Below are 18,789 nucleotides of genomic sequence, written 5' to 3' on the forward strand. Positions count from 1 at the left end.
TGAGGCTAGGCACTGTGCCTGCTTCGCTCACCATTATATTCTGGGTGCCTACAACAGAGCCTAACACAAAAGTGCTTGATACATATTTGTCCAATACTTGTACTTGAATAGATATGTAGACTTGGCTCCCAGGAGTTTATCATCAGCTAGGAGAGAAAAGAATTGCTATTTATCCTCCAAAGCCCTTTTCAAATGTCGCCCTCGTCGTGAGGTTTCCTTTCTTCCTCTCCACCCCTAGGCAGAATAAAGCTCTTCTGGCGTGTGCTCCAGCGTGCTCTGTGTCCCTTAGTGTTCCCTCCTTGGGCCCCTGGAGGGAGACTGGTCTGACCGCATCCAGACCTTTCAACCGAACAGCCCCGCCTGGATCAGGGCGGCCATCACTAAGTGCCACAAAGCAGCTGGCTTAAAACAACAGAGATTTATTCTCTCAGAGTGCTGAAGGCTAGAAGTCTCAAGTCAGGGTGTCAGCAGGGCCAGGCTCCCTCTGAGACCTGCAGGGAAGAATCTTTCCTTGCATCTTCGAGCTTCTGGTGTTTGGGAGCACTCCTTGGTGTTTCTTGGCTTGTGGCTGCATCCCTCTAATTTCTGCCTCCATTGTCGCAGGACTGTCTCTCTGTAAGGACATCAGTCATATTAAGGCCCATTCTACTCCAGTATGACCTCATTTTAACTGATTATATCTGTAACTACTCTAGTTCCAAGTAAAGTCCCATTCTGAAACAATGGGGGTTATGACTTAAACGTGTCTTTTTGGGGGGACACAATACAACACATAATAATGCACAATGGGTAACTCAGACTCATCGGGTCTCCAATTGGCCTCAGTGTCTTTTCCCCAAACTCACTCATTCTCCTGTATTCCTTATCTTGATTGGTGCCACGAAGCCCTAAAGCAGAAACCTGGGAGTCATTCTATTCCTCTTGCGCTTTCATATCTTACTTGTCATGAAGTTCCAATGGCGACTATCTCTTTAATGTTTCCCATATTTATCCCAGTAATCCTGTTTCAGTTTCTTCATCATCCCAGCCATGGGAATCAAACGGGTCTTCCCATCTCCTGTTTCAATCCCCTCCAATTCATCTCCGTGGTGCTGCATGAAAGGTGTATTTAAAACACAGAAATGACCATGACACCATGTTTAAAACTCTTCAAAAGCTCTGCTCTGCATGTAATGTGGTCTAAACTCTTAGTACAGCACACAAGGTTTCATCTTCTCATCCCTGCCTTTCCTAACTCATCTTTTGACATTTCTTTTCTGCATCCTCTTCTCCAATCATTGTGAACTCTTCACAGTTCCCTAAGCCCAAGAAATGGTTTTATGCCTTTGTGCTTATAGCAGAGACATTTCTGACCCACGGACTAGCCATGTGTTCCTGCACATTCCACAGCTCCAGGGGGCACATGATTAGTTCTGGCCAATGGGCTATGAATGGAAAACGTATGTCTCACCTCTGAGCTGAAGCATTTAAGGGCCAGTGTATTGCCTTCCAGTTTTATATTTTCTTGCAATGCCAATGTGGAAGCCACATGTTCCAGCTATAAGACCCACTCTCCTGGGTCCCCAAGTTCCTGTGTGGAGCAGAGCACTGCTCCCTGCTCCTCCTGCCCAGCCGACCGGCACCGGACATGTAATTTGAGTGAGAAATGAACCTTAGCTATATTAAGCTACGAAGGCTTCAGGGTCATTTTATCACCACAGCACAACTTAGTCTATCCTGACACATGCAGTGCTTTTGTACAAGCTATTCTCTCTGCCCACCCCAACCCCTGTTAGCCACCTGGAAAAGTCCTACTGGTCCTCCCATCCCCAGTGGTCTCCTCTTCTGTGACGCTGATCTGACCCATTACCAGGTAGAGTTAGTTACTTCCTCCTGTGCTCCCACTGCACCTTGTCTATAATGCTGACATCATCCTTATCACCTGTTATCACAATAATTTAATATCCATGGACTCATGGGGTAGTAGATGGTGGTGCTTGGAGAGCAGGGACTGTGTGTCACTCAGCCATCGAGTTTATCTCCAGCTCCCCACAGAATGATTTGCATATGGAGGTGCCCAGCCAAGAGCTGGTGAATGAGTGAATGAGTAACTGAATGTCATCTGGGCAGTACAAGCTTTCAGTGGAGGGTGGTGGGGAAGGCCTGGAAAACATGGAAACACTGTGTGGCTGGGGTCCCCAACCCCCAGGCTGTAGAACGGTACCAGTCCACGGCCTGTTAGGAACCGGGCCGCACAGCAGGAGGTGAGCAAAGCTTCATCTGTATTTACCCATGGCCCACATCACCGCCTGAGCTCCACCTCCTGTCAGATCAGTCACTGTCTCCCATCACCCCCAGATGAGACCGTCTAGTTTCAGGGAAACAAGCTCAGGGCTCCCACTGATTCTACATTACAGCGAGTTGTATAATTATTTCATTATACGTTACAATGTAATAATAATAGAAATAAAGTGCACAATAAATGTAATGTGCTTGATTCATCCCCAAACCATCTCCCCACCCCCATTCGTGGAACAATTGCCTTCCATGAAATCAGTCCCTGGTGCCAAAAAGATTGGGGACTATTGCTACGCGGGACTATGGCTCAGAGACATTAGGAGTCAATGACTGCCATTTGAGCTTTTGTTGAGTTCAGAGTAATATCTGCCTATATAATGTATATTTCTGGGGCCCTAGTGAGTGAAAGGATTATAGAAAAAAAAGTTCATGTGTGCAATCAGGAAGGTGAAGCTTAAAAAGGAGTCTAAATATCATCCATGATGCATGAGTGAGTCTATGAGCATGAAATCAATGTGGTGCTGTTAGTGGAAAGTGGTTATTGGGGAACAACACTGCACGTGCGTAACAGCCAGAACGACTATCCGACTAAAATCGCAAGTGAGTGGCACACTGAAAAAACATAGAAAGGGGATTGTGAACAAAATGCAACTTATGTATCTATCTGTCTGTCTATCTGCTTCTATGTCTGGCTGTCTCTCATCACCTCTCTGTCCCATGAGAGCAGTGGGGGCAGATCCAAGTTTTGTGGGGCTTCTCTTTAGACTGTTTCGTAGGGGCAGTGTTCCCCCACCTCCATGGACGACTTGGGCAGACCAGTGATCTCCCAGTCATTTTCACGCAAGAAAAAAATCTTTTGGGTTGCAAAAAGTTTTCTCCGTTTAGATCTTTGCCTCCAAGTCTCAGGTAAGAGTTAAAATTCCAGAACTGGTTCAGCCTTAAGTCTTCCCTCTTGCCTTGGCTGGGACTGGCCTCCCCCTGGGAAGGGGACATGGTCCTTTTCCTCTCCTCCCCCGCGCTTGCTGCTGTTGCCCTCCACGCCTGGAATGAAGCCCAGAAAGGGGAGCGGTAAGGGAATAAGACAGTTCCCACGTGGCTGGGTGGCCTAAGCCCTTTGGGCTGGGCAGCTGGCCTGCCTGCAGCGGCCTGGCAGACGATTAAAGCTGACCCCGTCATGGGCCCACAGAGGCCTCCAGCTGGGCTGCTCTCCTGCAGTTCCCTCGACACAGGCTGAAGTGACTCTCTCCCTCTGGGTGGTCTCATGTGACTCCTTCCCCAGCTCTGGGATTCTGGAGGTGTCATAGCCAGCCCCTCTGCTGAGGTCTTCAGTCCACGCCTCCAGGCCCCAAGACCACCCTGTACTACCCCACACCTGCTTCCTTGCCCACGGGACCTACATCTGCTCTTGGGACACACCCCTTGCTCTGCCACCTAAGCAATACCCATCACTAACCTTTAAATATGGCTTGCAGTGTCCCAGCACTGTTCTGTGTCCTTTCCACTTATTAACGCTCACAGCCAGGTCAGCACATCTGGCAGGCAGCATCCATGGGTATTTATTTTGAAATCTCTGCCCTCAGTTTTGTCATCACAAAACGCTGCATGGACATTTCATTTGTCATTGATTTTGGCTGCAGAAACAGGAATCAGGAGGTTGAGGCTTTATCTTGATTTGACCACGTACTTGCTATGAGGCTTAGGGCTAGTCAGCAGTATCTCTGGGTCTCAGTTTCCCCGAGGATACAACAAGGAAATGGAACGGGCTCATCCATTCTAAGCTTCCTTCTTACACTAAAATTCCTTGACTTAAGAAATAGTTCTAGGAGAAAGAATTGCATGGAGGTGTTGGGGGACCGGAGGGGAAAAAGGCTAATTAGGACCTAGGGCATGGAGAAGCTCAGAAAATCCAGGTATAAGTAACCCTTAAAAGTCTTAAGCATCTTTAGACTTTGAAAAAGTTTAAATATATATTTAAAATGCCTCGAAATCTAGGTCTTTGTCAATTTCTACTTTTACAACTCTCATGAGAAATCTCAATAAAAAGAGAGGTTTCAGTATGTGGTTTCAGGAACCTTAAAAACATTTGTCCCTCTGACTCATTAACTCCACCACCAGAAATAGATTCTAAGAAATAATCAGAAGCATGTATACAACGATTTGTGCATAAGAGGGTGAATCACAGTGGTCCTTAGAGTAGGAAAAAGTAGAAACAACTCCCTTTGTTCCATCTCTGCTCACATGACACCTCCTTGGAGAGGCTCTTGAGCTGTGCAGATAAAGCAGGCCCTCTCTCTTTTCCCTGCCTTTGTTTTTCTGTCATAACATTGTCACCACCTGATGTAGTATATATTTATTTGTTAGATTGTTTACTTTCTTTCTTGCATCTAGGTTGTAAGCCCCATGAAACCAGTAGGGAAAGATCCAAGTTTTGTGTGACCCGAAGTACAGATAAATCTGAAGGCCTTTGTTAAGAAAAACAATTAAAAAATAAGAATATAAAATTTGACATGAAAATGTATATTGATTTAGAATGACAAGAAAAAGTCCTTGGAAAGTTCCTCATTAATTAGCCTCTTGGTGAATCTGCCTCAGAGGGACAGGAATTTGGTCTGTCTTGTTCACAGCCATATCCCCAGGACCTGGCAGAGTGCCTGGCACATAGTAGGTGCTCAGGAAATACTTGCAGCATGAAACAGTGCCTCAAAATAGAGAACTTGTTAAATAAATGCACAAAAGAGGAGGAAAGAGCCTCCAAACACAACGAGCAATCAAAAGACCTGCATTTGAAAGCAGATCTGGTCTTCCCTCCCTTCTGGGTTCATGGCTGCCCAACTGGACTCTATTCCCAGCCTCCCTCGCAGCTAGGTGTGACCATGAAATGAAGTTCTTGCAAGTTAAGAATGAGCAAAAATGATGGTGCCACTTCCTGCCCTGAGCCTTAAGCCCGGGGCTATGCTTCCTCCCTGCTGGCTAAAATCTGGACATGGTGGTGACTTAGTTTGACAAGATACCAAGGATGGCGGTGCAATAACTTGGAAAGACCCAAGGTTCCAGAATAACTGTGAAGAGCAGAGGCTCCGTCCCGACCTGCACGGTTCACACCGGATTGTTATGCGACAAAGGAATAATCTCCATTGTTCTTTGAGTCATGGTATTTTGGGGCTCTTTGTTACAGCAGCTTAGCTTTGTACTAATACAGTTTCTTTTTCACAAATTAAAAGTTTTATTTATTTCATATGAATCTATTTATTTTTATTTATTTATTAAAATTTATTTTTTAATTGACAAATAGTTAATATGGGCTGTCAGCCCAGGTCCTTTTTATTGCACTCTAGTGCCTTCTGGCAACACTACGAGAAGTGGGGAGGCTGATTTACTTACAGCCGGGCCTGAGAGGCGACGCGTGGCTTTCTCCTCGCTGTTTCTGAGGCTTCCCTGCCCTGGGAATGCTAACGGTGTCTAACTGCGTGTTGGGTACTGTGTCGAGTGCTTTCTGTGAAAGAATTTGTTCAGTCCTCACCTTTGAGTAGATAGTGTCATTATCTTCACTGCACAGACGAGGCACAGAAAGCTTAGGCAGCCCAGCCGAGCGAGAGCGAGCGCGGGGCTGGCGACACGGGGGGCTGGTGATGTGGGGGGGCTGGTGACACGGGGGGGCTGGCGATGCCGGGGGGGGGGGGCCTGGAGACACGGGGGGGCTGGTGACGTGGGGGGGCCTGGCGACACGGGGGGCCTGGTGACACAGGGGGGGGCCTGGCGACGCGGGGAGCTGGTGATGTGGGGGGGCTGGTGACACGGGGGGGCTGGTGACATGGAGGGGGCTGGCGACATGGAGGGGGCTGGCGACGTGGGGGGGCTGGTGACGTGGGGGGGGCTGGTGATGTGGGGGGGCTGGCGATGTGGGTGGGGCTGGTGATGTGGGGGGGCTGGCGACTCGGGGGGGGCTGGTGACACGGAGGGGGCTGGCGACGTGGGGGGGCTGGCGACGTGGGGGGGGCTGGTGACATGGGGGGGCTGGCGACACGGGGGGGGCTGGTGACACGGAGGGGGCTGGTGACGTGGGAGGGCTGGCGACGCGGGGGGGGGGTGCTGGCGACACGGGGGGCTGGCGACGTGGGGGGGCTGGCGACGCAGGGGCGGGCTCCGCAGCTGACTCCCCCCGCCCCTGCACTCTGCTCCTCTCGCCCTCTTGCCCCGTTCGGCCCCTTCCCCTCCTGCAGACCCAGTCAGCCCTCGCCCACTGTGAGCAGGCGGACAGGAACACCGGATGCTACAGGAACAGGAAGCTCCTGTCCTTTCCTTCTGTCAGTTGTTCCACCTTTATGTCCGTTTGATATCTGCACAGGATACTGGGGACTCTGGCCTTTGGGGAACGTCCTTTGGTGCCATTCAGGCCAGCGTCTCATCAGGCACAGTGGGCACGTGGGAGAGAGTCCTGGACTGGGGCCAGAGGTCCGGTGTCCAGGCTTGGCTGTGCTACAGGTGCGTGTCCTTGACCATCACACTCCCATCGGCCAGTGCAGGGATGGTGCTCTCTAAGGTTCCTCAGAACCCTAAAATCTACCATCTGTGAGTCTCTGGAACTACTGGCCTGCCTTTCCCCAGGGGGCCAAGGAGCAGGGGTCAGCTCCATCTTTGGGGTCTGAGAGGGTATCGTGGTTTTGCTGGATTTGGAGGTGCAAAAGGAGAAGGTGAGGAAAAGTCAGACTCTGCCGGTGTGCTAGCTGGTTCTGCTATCTACAGGCTCAAATGTCTCCCTGGTACGCAGATGAAAATGAAGTGAGAGGAAATGGTGAGTGTGGGGGCAGAGCAGCTACGAGGCTTGCAGAGGAACTTGAACCCGACTGATTGACCAGTGAGTAATCCCCAACTTGGAATCCCAGTTTGCCTGCGTGTTGGTAGCTTGTCCTCCAAGAGACTTAGATGAATTTAGCTCTAGTACCCATTAACTTCTGTCAATCAAGGCAAAAGAAGTAGCCTCCCTCCAAAAAAGAGTGATCAGAAAAGAATTGGAGGACGCATGAATAAATAAATGAAGGACATGGCAATTCTCCTCCTGTGAATGTCATGGGCAATCAGACAGAAGAGATACTTAGCTCTCCAGGATGCCTTATCTCCTATACCCATCACCACTCCATGTTGCATTGCTGCAACATGCCAGGGTGCTGGAGGCTTTGGGAAGCCTTTGATTCTGGCTATCTGCTGAAATCAAACTTTCCCTCTTTCCTGACTTTACCATAGTCTCCCTTCTGGAAATTACTTGCACCTGGCTGACACAGTATCAGTTCTGGGCTAATAAAATGGCAGCCAGAAACCATTCGGTCATAAGATAAGCAGGGACAGATAAAAACCAGGGACGAGATAAAACCTTAGGCTGTAAGCAGGGTGGGCCTCTGCCAAATAAAGATGTTTATTGCTCTTTTGCTTTCTCAACAAAATTACGAGATTGGATGCCTTGATTTATGTGGTTCAGCAGATGTTCTCTCTGCCACAAATCTGTTAGCTCCTTGCCTCCTCTGCTGCGTGGGTGGCGCAAAAATAAAACCTGCAAGGACGAAGCCAGCAGTGACAGAAAGGGAAGAGCGGGGCCCCTGAGAGACCAGGAGCTGAGACATGACCCAGAATTCGGAGGAAAGGAGACTGAAGGAACAACTCTGCACATCTCTATTCATGAACTTTTCTCTAACAAGGGAGAAAATTTGCACAGCCACAAATGATTGCAATTCAAAGAGCCAAATTGAGTTGAAAACACATTTTGTGTTGAGAGGTGTCTTAGTCCATTCAGGCTGCTATAGCAAAATACCGTAGACTGGGTGGCTGACAAACAACAGGAATGTATTTCTCACACTTCTGGAGGCTGGGGCGTCCAGGATCAAGGCATTGACAGATTCGGTGTCTGGATTCTTGGTTCATAGATGCCCCTTCTTGCTGTGTCCTCACATGGCAGAAAGGATGAGGAGCTCTCAGGTGTCTCTTTCATAAGGGCATGAATCTCACCCAGGAGGGCTCCCCCTTTGTGACCCGATCACGTCCCAACACCATCATCTTGGGGTTAGGATTCCAACATACGAATTTAGGGGACACACAAACATCCAAACCGTAGCAAGAGGCACTCACAGTTATTGATGTCCTAAATATATCCCGCCAAGGGAAGTTGTCTAATATATTTGAGAAATGTTCAATGACATGGGTCCCTTGTTGCCACCACTTTCCCTCATTTCTCCCATTCGCCTTCCTATTTCCCCTCCTACTGGGTGCATGTCTGTCCTTTCTTCAAGTCAGGCTGGCCTTCGGGAACCTTCCCTACTAGATGTCCATCTCAAATTAAAAACAGCCTCTTTCCTACTTGTCCAGAGCCCTGGTGTCAGGGTAGCCAAGGAGGATCATTAAAATGGCCATATGAGGTAGAGATTTCCTGGGGATTTCAATCACCCAGCTCCCTCTACCCTTCAAGACAAAGGCTAATCAAAGGTGAGTGAGAACAACACAAAGCCTCACGAGAAATGAAGGATGGGTCAGGCGGAATCCACAGAGGCTGGCCGAGATTCCAATTTCCTTACGGTAATGAAAACTGCATTTCCATTAACTGCAGCAGGAGAAATTATTTACCAACGGTCACCTGTGATACCATCATCCCGTGGGTTACATGATGTGGGCTGATTCTGCCAGGGATGGTTGCTGAAGCATCTCTGTATTGTCACCCTCCATGGAGTCCCCGGGGATGCTGCCCATGGGCAAGGGCAGTGCTTTTGTGTGTGTGAAAAAGTAGGTGCCAATACACACATCATGGTGATTTTAAGAGTTTTCTTTTCCCACCACCCCCCCTTTTAATGAGCTTTCCTTGCTTGATTTGAATTTCTGATATTCTGCATGTTTCCCAGCATGTCAGATAGTGGTCAATAATAATAAATAACAAACTCTGTTTCAAAGTAGCTGCTATGTGCCAGGCAGGGCGCTAAATGCTTTATGTACATTATCCTGCATAGTTTCAATAACCCTGTGTGCCCTCCAAGATGCCTTCTTCCTTAATAGTACAATCGCATGTTTTTCAGCTAGGCACTGACTTTCTGCAATCAGACCACACCTCACAGCCTGCCTGCCAGCCACGTGTGTCCATGTGGTCTCTAGGGTGTATGTAAGAGTGTTGTGTGCAATTTTCAGGAAGCATCCTCAACGGAGGGAACATACCCCCCTTTAAAAATGTACGCATGCTTTATTTTTATGATATGAATTACAATTTGGTATGGAGATTTTCCATATGATAATAGTTATCTAATGCATAAAGGGACCATCTATTCTGTTGTGACAATGCTAGAAATAGATGAGACTAAAACAGATATCTTCAGAAACGTAAAAGTGCAGCTGTCTCTTAGTATAGACAGGGGGTTGGTTTCAGGACCTACCAAGTACATCAGAATCCTTGGAACATGCCCTTTTTTCTTGACTGAAATGTGGGCATGATAGCTGGATGTGAGCAGCCATCTTAGACCATGAGGTGAAAGCCATTTGTTGAATATGGTAAAGCAACAAGAAGGAGCTTCAGTCCCTGAAGGTTTTGTGGGAGAATTTCGAGTTTTTTGCAGCTGCAACTGAAACCATCCTACCAGAAGCGTTCTGCATGGAGGCAGTAGAATGAGGTGTTAGAGAGCATGGGCTTTGCGGTCAGACACGTTTGGGTTAGAATCCTGCCTCTTTTGCACTTACCAGCTTTGTGACCTCAGGCAAGTTACTTACCCACTCTATCTCTGATTCTTCATCTGTAAAATTAGTAGAAATAAAACTTCAGTGGATTTTGTGACAAGTCAAATTATATGATACACTTAAAAATTTTCAGCATAGAGTCTGACACATGGTGAATGCATGATAAATGGTAGGTAGATGTCGTTATTCTAATGATGGATGAGGAAACAAGCCTCAGAGAAGTTAAGTAATTTTCCCCAAGGCCACTCAGATAAATAATTGAGAGTCAGACCTGGAAGTCCCCAGGGCTTGTGATTTTCCATGACATTGCCCACCATGGATGCCCAGGTGTCACCATGAAAAACAAGAAAAAAAAGTCAGCTCTTTCTTATGCTTGTTAGTTAACACATCCAGATACACACACACACACAGACACACAGACACAGACACACACACACACACACACACACACACACTCTTTAGGTAGCTCAGCTCATTCTTTGAATGTAAAATCTCTTACAAACGAGTCTGCTGAAACAGGAACGTTTATTTATTGGAACTAATCTGTGTCACAGTGTGCTGTGGTTTGCTGACTCCTCAGGATCCCTGGCGGATGGCCCAGTCCCTTGTGACACGATCACATTCTCCACTTCCTTCAGTCCATATCGAGTTCACTTTCTAATTTTTAGATGAGTCAAACTCAGAGATACCGGTCCCTAGTCTTCCAAGTCTGTCCAAGAGTGTCCTTCCAATGAGCGCAGGGCTGAGGCCTTGATGGAAGTGTCTCACATGACTGTGGGCTCCTAAAGACAAAGGTGGGGTCCGCGACCCTCAAGTCAAGGTAGATGATTTAATGGGGCCGTGAGCAACACCGAGCCAGGGACCTCGCCTGTTCTGTTCACTCACGTCTCCCCACCTCCTAGCCCAGAAGGGCTCAATCCATGTGTATAGAATGAACTTTTAACCAACGAGAACTCTAAGATCACCAAGCCACAACCAGCCATGGATGAGTTAAGCCATCGAGTTGACGCTGACAGTGGCCCGTGCGGTGGGCGCTTGCTGGGCTTTGCACCTAGCGTCCGATCCACCATTCTAAGAGCGCTCCGTCCTCCTCTCAGGGCGTTTCCTGGGCGTTTCCCACCGCGGACCATTTTCTGGGGGTGGCAGTAGGGCGTGCTTACCCCCAGAAGCACACGGGCCAGATGCTCTCTCCGGGAGCTTTGAGCTACTGCTGCACGGCCGTGGGGTGGCTGGAGGTGGTTCACTGCGGGGCCGGGGAGGTGCGGGGACCACGTGTCTGCTCTGAGTTTGTGATGCCTACTTCAGCCTAACCTGCCGCAGCGCCCTTAGTCCCGCTCCTGCCCCACCCCCCACAGATGCGGATGTCCCACAGGTTCCGGGAATAATCTCTCCTGCCACCCCCTTTTTCCTTAAGAGAACATTCAAGCTAACTTGTGAGAGAGATTTCATCGTCTTTGCCTTGACCAGTAGGCCTAAAGATTATTTGGTAAATTTTCAAATAGTAACTCGGGAACAGTAGAGAAGTTGCACAGTCAAGGCCAACATTTTCCAGTTGAAATGTGGAGGCTGACGTAATTGGAGAAGGTGGTAGTGACTGTTTCTGATCCCAAAATGATTATTAGGATCAACAATTTGGCACCGAAAAAGTTGGAGAGAAGCGAACCGAAGGCGGGACCCGCGTCTAAATGCGGTGCCAACGCCTGCTTTTGCAAGTGCGCATGCGTTTCGCGCATCCACAGAGGACGAGCGGGGGCAGGGCTCGCCTCCCGCAGAGTGGTTATTGCGGCGCCGTCTCTTCACGTGTGGTGATGATTCTGGGTCGTTTTCCCAAGTTTGAAACTGTGGGTGTGGCGATGGCTATTTCCAGATAGAAAACAGCTGAATCCTGGAGAGAGTTGAAGAGACGAGCAACCCTGGTTTTGCGCTTTGGTCTAACTGAGTTACGAAAGCCGGTCCTTTGGATTCTACACGTCTAAGGAATCTGGGTCTCATTCTGTATTATGACCCTTCTTCTGTGAGAAGAATGTACTTTCATTATTAAATTATATTTATATATTCATATTCATATTGTGTTTTTTTTAATCTTTATGTTTTAAAAAGAAAGATTTTGAGAACCAAGTTTCATATACCACTTTGGATAGTATAATATCATCCCCACTGGAGTAATTAGATCCCTTCTGCCCCATAAAAAAAAAAAGACCAAAGGAGAAAGGCGGATGGAGACCAAAGTGCCACCTTGCCCACCGTAAAGCGGCAGTTGGGGAAAGCGGAAGTTGGAGAAAGCGGAAGTTGGAGCAAGCGGATGTGTCTGTGGGCGCACTGACAGGAAGGGGCGGGGCCGCGCATGCTCTGTTTCTCCTGGCAGACGCCAGTCCGGCCCCTTCACCCTGGGGCGGAGGAGTGAGGGCCGCGGGGAGCACACCGCAGGGAAAGGGGCCCCCAAGTGGCCGGGAAGTATCTTTGACTCAAATGACAAAGTCTACCGTAGTAGGTATTTTCTACTCATCAGCTTCAGTTTCTGTTTCTCTCGCGTCCTCACTGCCCCTTGGATATTTGATTAGGGAAGTGCAAGAGTTAGTTATGGCGCAGCCTCAATAATAGTCATTGTTTGGACAATTTCAAATTGAACATTTTCAGCTGAGCGAGGGAAAACACTGCAGTCAGCTGACCTGGAGGCCTGGGTTCTGCTCGGCCGGCGCGTGTCTTTTCCTCCTCTGGCGCCCGAGGCTGCAGGCGAGCTTGCTTCCCGCTGACCGGCCCTGTGGTTCAGGCTCGTCCCTTGCCCGCCCTGGGATATTCAACTTGTTGTCTCCTCAGATGAGTTTCCTCCATTGGCTTGAGGCTTACGCAAGTCTTTCCCATTTAAAAACAATATCCCCCCTCGTCTCTCACTCTTTCCAGCAATTTTCCTGTCTCTATACTTTCTTCTTTATGGAAAGATTTCTTTAAAAGGTACTGCCTCTGCTCCTTCACCCCTGAAAGCAGTGCAGTCTGGCTCCTAGCCCTGTGATGGCCCCAAATGACTCTCACTAAGGTGCCCATCGATCCTCAGGTAGCTCAATCGGCTGGACACCTCTGTTCTCATTGGACTTGATTTCTCAGCTTTCACTGGCATTGTTGACCATTCCTTGCTCTTCAGAAAGCTCATCTCCCTTTGTTTTCCTGACATGACACTTTCTTGGTTATCTGCCTTTGAAGGCCATCTGGGCCTGAACTTTCCTTCGTTGGGGCTCTTGATTACTGATTCAGTCTCTTTACTTGTTATAGGTCCATTGTGATTTTCTGTTTCTTCTTGAGTTAGTGTAGGTAATTTGTGTTTCTAGGAATTACTGTTATATCTAGGCTACCTGATTTGTAGGTGTACAATTGTCCATAGTACTCTCTTACAGTCTTTTATTTCTGTAAGGTTGGTAGTAATGTCCCCACTTTCATTTTCTGATTTTAGTTATTTGTATCTTCTCTCTTTTTTTTCTTTGTCAGTATAGCTAAAGGTTGGACAGTTTTTGGAGTAAGTGACTGAGCCATGGAGCTATCTAGTGGCAGAGCATTCCTGGCAGGAGGACAAATAATAGCTAACATTTACTGAGGACTTCTTGTGCACCAGACATTTATTCCAAGTGCTTTACCTGGGTGGTAAGTGTAGCAACTATTACTGTTATTAATATTATTATTCTTACTTTCCAGATAAGAAAACTAGGATACAGAGAGGTGAACTAACCTTCCCACTATCTCATCACTATTAAGGGCAGAGCCAACGGTCCAACTCCAGGACTTTGTCTCACCTCTGCACTTTGACCTTTCACAGTCTGTGAGTTCAGTGAAAGGAATTGTTGTTGTGACTAACATCAAAGCAGAGACAATGAAACAAAACTTCATCTCCTATACCTCAATATGACATTTTTCTTCTTTAGAAATCCATGAGAAATGTGTCATTTCCAGCTTGGAGTAACAAATGGCACGACCATTTTACAGCTCATTTTACTCCGCAGCCAGTTCTGAGATGTTAGTAACTAGGGCTGTGCCATCCCTGCCACGTTTTGGATTTCTTAAAAATCCCCAGCTGTCTCCCAGTGTGTGCCATTGGATAAAATGTATTTTTCCCCAGTATTTTTTCCCTGTTTTGGGGAAACAAAAGCATGTTTTAACAGCACACAATCCGTATGCTTTTGATTTACTTGTACTCACATGACCAAAATGTTGCTTTATAAGACGTATTTTATTCCTCTTCAAGCTCTCTTGAATAAGAACTTTTTAACATTTCCTTCCTCTCGAACACTGAGCAGTGTTTTGCTAAGAGGAAGAATATCTAGATATCATAACTGGATTGGTTTAAAGCAGAAAGTCTGGACTTCTGTAGAGGACTTGGGAAAACATGCTTCTCCATCCATTGCTCAATCATGGGATGATTCAGAACTCTAGGCAGCGGATGGCCCAGGTTAGGGACACTCCTGTCTCCAAAGACACAAAAGCGTTTTTAATCATTGGTCATTCCTACATGCTCCACAGTGGAGCTGTAAGTACTTTTCCCTTTATAGAAAAAAAAAAGTGAGTGGGAGAAGAAATTTCTCTTGTCAGCTTGAGCTTTAAAAAGAAGAAGGAAGTATGGGGTGAATGGATGTTTTTAAGCTCAGGCATATGTTAGAGGGGGAGGAAATGAGACTGAGTGAGAAACAAAGTGCTGACGCTGAAGGTCCTCGTGGCCTCAGAATGACCCGTGAATCTCACCAGTTCCTGTAACAAACACCACAAAATATGCCTCATGCAAAGAGCAACTTTGTAAGGAAGCACTGGCATTGCGTGGAGTCAGCAGAATTAGGAGTGGTGCCAAGCAGGGCTTCTCTGTAAGGTAAGAACTCAATTTTCCTTTCCATTCATCCCTCCATCCATCCCATTATCTATTCCAGAAACACTAGAGAAATAATGCAGGAAGGATAGAGGAAGTGGAAATTAAATTCTGTTGATCACTTGTGATGGTAATAATGATAGATAGGTTTCATCTTAAGGCAATGCTGACTGATTGGTAGTGGCTGCCTGGAGTGCTGTGTTGAGAAGGATTCTGAAGTCCAGTCTGTCTCTTAGGGCAAAGAGTAGAATTGATCAGGGATTCAGCTATGGGCATGACTGTCGTGAGTGTCAGCAGTTACACTTACCCTCAAAACCATCGCATGTGCCATGCTCCTAGCCCAGAGCTGGTTAGATGAAGGAGACAAAAGAAATTTTAGCCAGACGCCCATTCAAAGTGGATAGGTATGAGGAGAGCTGGGCATGGTTAGGAGGCAATGCGGATTTTAGGGATGAGGGCTTGGCCTGGGTGGCACTCTCCCGGGAAAAGCATTAACAACTCTAACCTGCTAGTGAAACTCTCCCTGCCTGTCTCTTGCCATGTATTACATGGTTACCTTGTCACTGTGCTCAGTGACTGAAAGCCTCCCTAGGTCATTTGCTGACACACTGGGGCGTTCAAAGTGCTGAAGAGCCCAGCCTCGCAAGGCAGCCCGTTCTGGCACCCGGACTCCACCTGTGAGAAGCTGTTCACACTCCCAGAAACCTCTAAGCCTCAGTTTTCTCACCTATAAGACAGAATAAAAACACCTACCTTAAAGGATTGTGGTGAGGATTAAATGTAAAACAAAGGGCCTGGCTTGGAATAATGATTGATAAATAGTTTATATTTTTATAAGAGCACCCTTGGCTTTAATTTGGCTTTAGACTTTGTAGGCTCTTATGAATTAATCAATATTTGTTTTGCACTTAATAGATACAAAAGAGACCAGAAAGAGATCTAAGACCTGGGGCCACAGAAAAGACAGATGCAGGACAGAACACCACGTGACCAGGGCCAAGCGGCCCATTTCTACCAGACATCTGGAAGAGGTGGGGGATTTGAACTGCGTGAACACTAGAGGATGAACAGTAGAGTGACTTCCTTTTTCCCAGCTTTAAATTTGGGATATTCTCTTTTTCTGTGTGGGCTTTTTGGGTCCTCAAAGGAGAGACCTGAATTCTGAAGAGTGGGCAAGAGAAGTTAAATTGCTGTTCACGAAACAATGAATCAAAACCCGGAGTCCTTTCTGGATTGACCTATGTTGAAAAAGAACACTTCCTTTGCTGGTTGAGGGGGGCCCCTGGGAAGCAGTGAGCGGGGTTCTGGTGGCCCGTGGCTGTCTGAGGACGGCAGCTGGAGTGTGAGGAAGCCCTGCAGGTGAGGCCTCGCCACCAGAAGAAACCAAAACTGAATGAGAAACCCCATTCAGCAGAACGTGGAAAAGTCCTCTTTGTTGTTTGAAATTTTTATCTTGTTTGTGGCAAGGCTGACATTCAGTGACGACCACAGCTGTGTTTGGGCCTAGGGTGTCCTCCGAGGCCTTTCTCCAAAGCAGGAACAAACCCAGCGGGTGAGCCCTCCCTCCCCCAGCTCGCGGTCCAGGCTCTGAAATGTGTTTGGGAAAAGCTGAGCTTGGAGCGGCAGCCCTGAGATTTTTATCAGACTTGTGACTTTAATTTCAGTGGGAGGAAGCAGAGTAAAACTACCTGTTTGGGTTCATGGATGATGCATTTCTGGGCGTGAAATTCAGCTCTGTTTATCTGATGTTGAAACAAGTTGAGTCAACTAGTTTCCCGTTCCATCCTCACTATGGTTAATGACTGGAATCGGGAAGAAGATTGAGGTTTTCCAGGCCCTGCCTGGGTACAGTTGGCATCTGCTCCCCTGTTCAGTTATCTCCCTGTTGTGTGCTCTGGGCATGTGTGATGGTGACCCTGAACCAGGGAGCAGGAAAAATAAGGAAAAGCAAGGCAAGGTGTCCTGCCCGTAGCAGTACCTGCGAAGCGGCGTGGGGCGCTGTCTGTTCTCAGACTGCAGCTGGGCGAGGCCCCGGGGACGGCCGGGCTCTGCCTGTCCAGCTCGCTCGTGTCTGTCGGGGCATCTTTCCACAGCTGGGAAATGAAGGCCTTGGACGTGGGGGCGCGAAAGCTGTCTACTCTGCCCTTCAGCCGTCATCACTGAAACTCACACATCGTTGAAAGAGCCAAGGACTATTTTAGCAAAACAAATATTGTAGGTATTTGTTCATTCATTGAAGATTGATTTATTCATTCATTGAAACATTTTTTACATACTGACTTTGTGCTAGGTGCTGAGGATACCAAAATGACCAAGGCTGGGTTGCCTGTCTTCCTGGGCTCACAGTCTTGTGAGGAAGATAGACAAGTAGGCAGATAATCGTAGAAAAATTATCCACTTGATACCAGGGGTGTGTGCTAAGTGCTCAGCCCTGCCCAGAAATGTCCAGAATACTGACACAGGAGCCAGATGTTGCAGGAGGTGTAAGGATGTCCAGGGAGCTTGCAGGAAGGAGCTTTCCCTGAGCACCATGGGAGGCTGAACAAGATTTTAAGCAGGGAGTGAAGGCAAAGAAGGAAACTGGGCTGCCCAGTTCTACCCCCAGTTGAGGTTCCAGTTCCCCAAGAGGCAGAGAGTTTTCTTTCCTCTGCGTGCTGAGAAGTGCTTCTCAGGACGGCCCCACACTATGTATGTACCACAGGTCAGGCTCGTGGTAGTTGTTTCTATCAGGCCAAGCATAGGAAGGTATTTCTTGTTACTATTTCTTGCATAGACCCTTGATCAAACCTGAAGACTTTATAAAGACCGTTGTGATTCTTGCCCTTTATCAAGTCAAAGGCTCCTTGGAAAATGGGCGGAAAGTAATAAGCCATCTCCCCAGAAAATGCACATACTTGTGCATAAAATTTCAGGAGTTTCCAGAACTTTCCTTATACTGCCCCCACCCAGCCCATTCATATATTTTAGGTAAAGGCCTCCCACCTCGCCATAGGCTGTGTCAGGGAACTGGAATCACCCAGACCAGACACAGAACTGTGTGGGAATCTGGCCTCGCTTGGACATTAAGCTTGGGGACTCTGAGGAAGAAATGCTATGAGGCAGACCTTCGGCCAGGCCATGGTTGGGTGAGGACACAGTGTTGGCAAGTGCCCTTTGCCCTGACTTACTGTGGCCCGCTGGTCCTGGACCCAGCAAAAGCCAAAGCAGCTTTTAGCTCGTCCAGTTAGCTGCCTGCCAAAGGAGCAGGAATCTTCAAGGAGCTCAGTGTTGCACACGTTTTTTTGCCAGATTATCCGCTAATTACACTCCAGTGTGTACGTGCTGGTGTGTGTACTTTCTTTCCACTTCAGCTGGTGTATCGAGTCAACTAGCAGAGACTGGTGGGGATAGAGGTAGACCAAGACTGTTTCAGAGGGGAAAGAGTGAAGACAGATGTGTGGGGAAGCGACAGGCGCTGTGGGTCCACTTATTTCTAGGCAGGGCTTTGAAGGGACATGAAATCCTTTTGCAGAGGCCTTTGGCGGGGCCAGTGGTAGGTGGAGGCAACAGAGGCATTTGCTGTGGGTACGAAATGTAAGAGGTGCCGAGAAATCTCAGTAATCAAACCATGTTTTAATGCAATTAGAAATAAAAACTAATGCAAAAAATGATGATGAATAACATTTCAAAATTTTAAGTAAAGACGGGATACGGTCCTGTACATGCATGATTCTATCTCACTCACCTTATCCTAATCCCAGCTCTGGGCTTTGGGGCCAAGAAAGGCAAGCTCTCAAAGTCCCAAACTTGTATTTGAACAGCACCTGTGAAATTCAGTAAAATAAGTACCTGGGCACTGCTGAGTTAGTTTTTGTAGCTGTCCAGGGACGTCTTCCAGGCAGTGGGAACACCGTGTAGCTCCTTGCCAGCCTCCCCACTTTCGCCCAAGGCGTGTGTTGGCAGTGACCCAAATGTTCCACCAGGTGGCA

General features: G+C 47.8%; 2 long non-coding RNA genes across 2 annotated transcripts; one reads left to right on the forward strand and one right to left on the reverse strand.

Moving 5' to 3' along the window:
* Nucleotides 1-423: 423 nt before the first annotated feature.
* LOC123636525 lies at nucleotides 424-3,814 on the reverse strand. The gene is made up of 3 exons (XR_006734570.1): nucleotides 3,731-3,814; nucleotides 941-1,091; nucleotides 424-613 (listed from the first exon to the last, which is right to left on the reverse strand). It is a non-coding gene; the product is annotated as an uncharacterized LOC123636525 (long non-coding RNA).
* A 10,846-nt stretch (nucleotides 3,815-14,660) lies between these two features.
* Nucleotides 14,661-18,471, forward strand: LOC123637362. The gene is made up of 2 exons (XR_006734824.1): nucleotides 14,661-14,824; nucleotides 15,737-18,471. It is a non-coding gene; the product is annotated as an uncharacterized LOC123637362 (long non-coding RNA).
* The last annotated feature ends 318 nt before the right edge of the window (nucleotides 18,472-18,789 follow it).

The sequence above is a fragment of the Lemur catta genome, chromosome 4, assembly GCF_020740605.2.
Source record: "Lemur catta isolate mLemCat1 chromosome 4, mLemCat1.pri, whole genome shotgun sequence".
Classification (NCBI taxonomy): Eukaryota; Metazoa; Chordata; class Mammalia; order Primates; family Lemuridae; genus Lemur; species Lemur catta.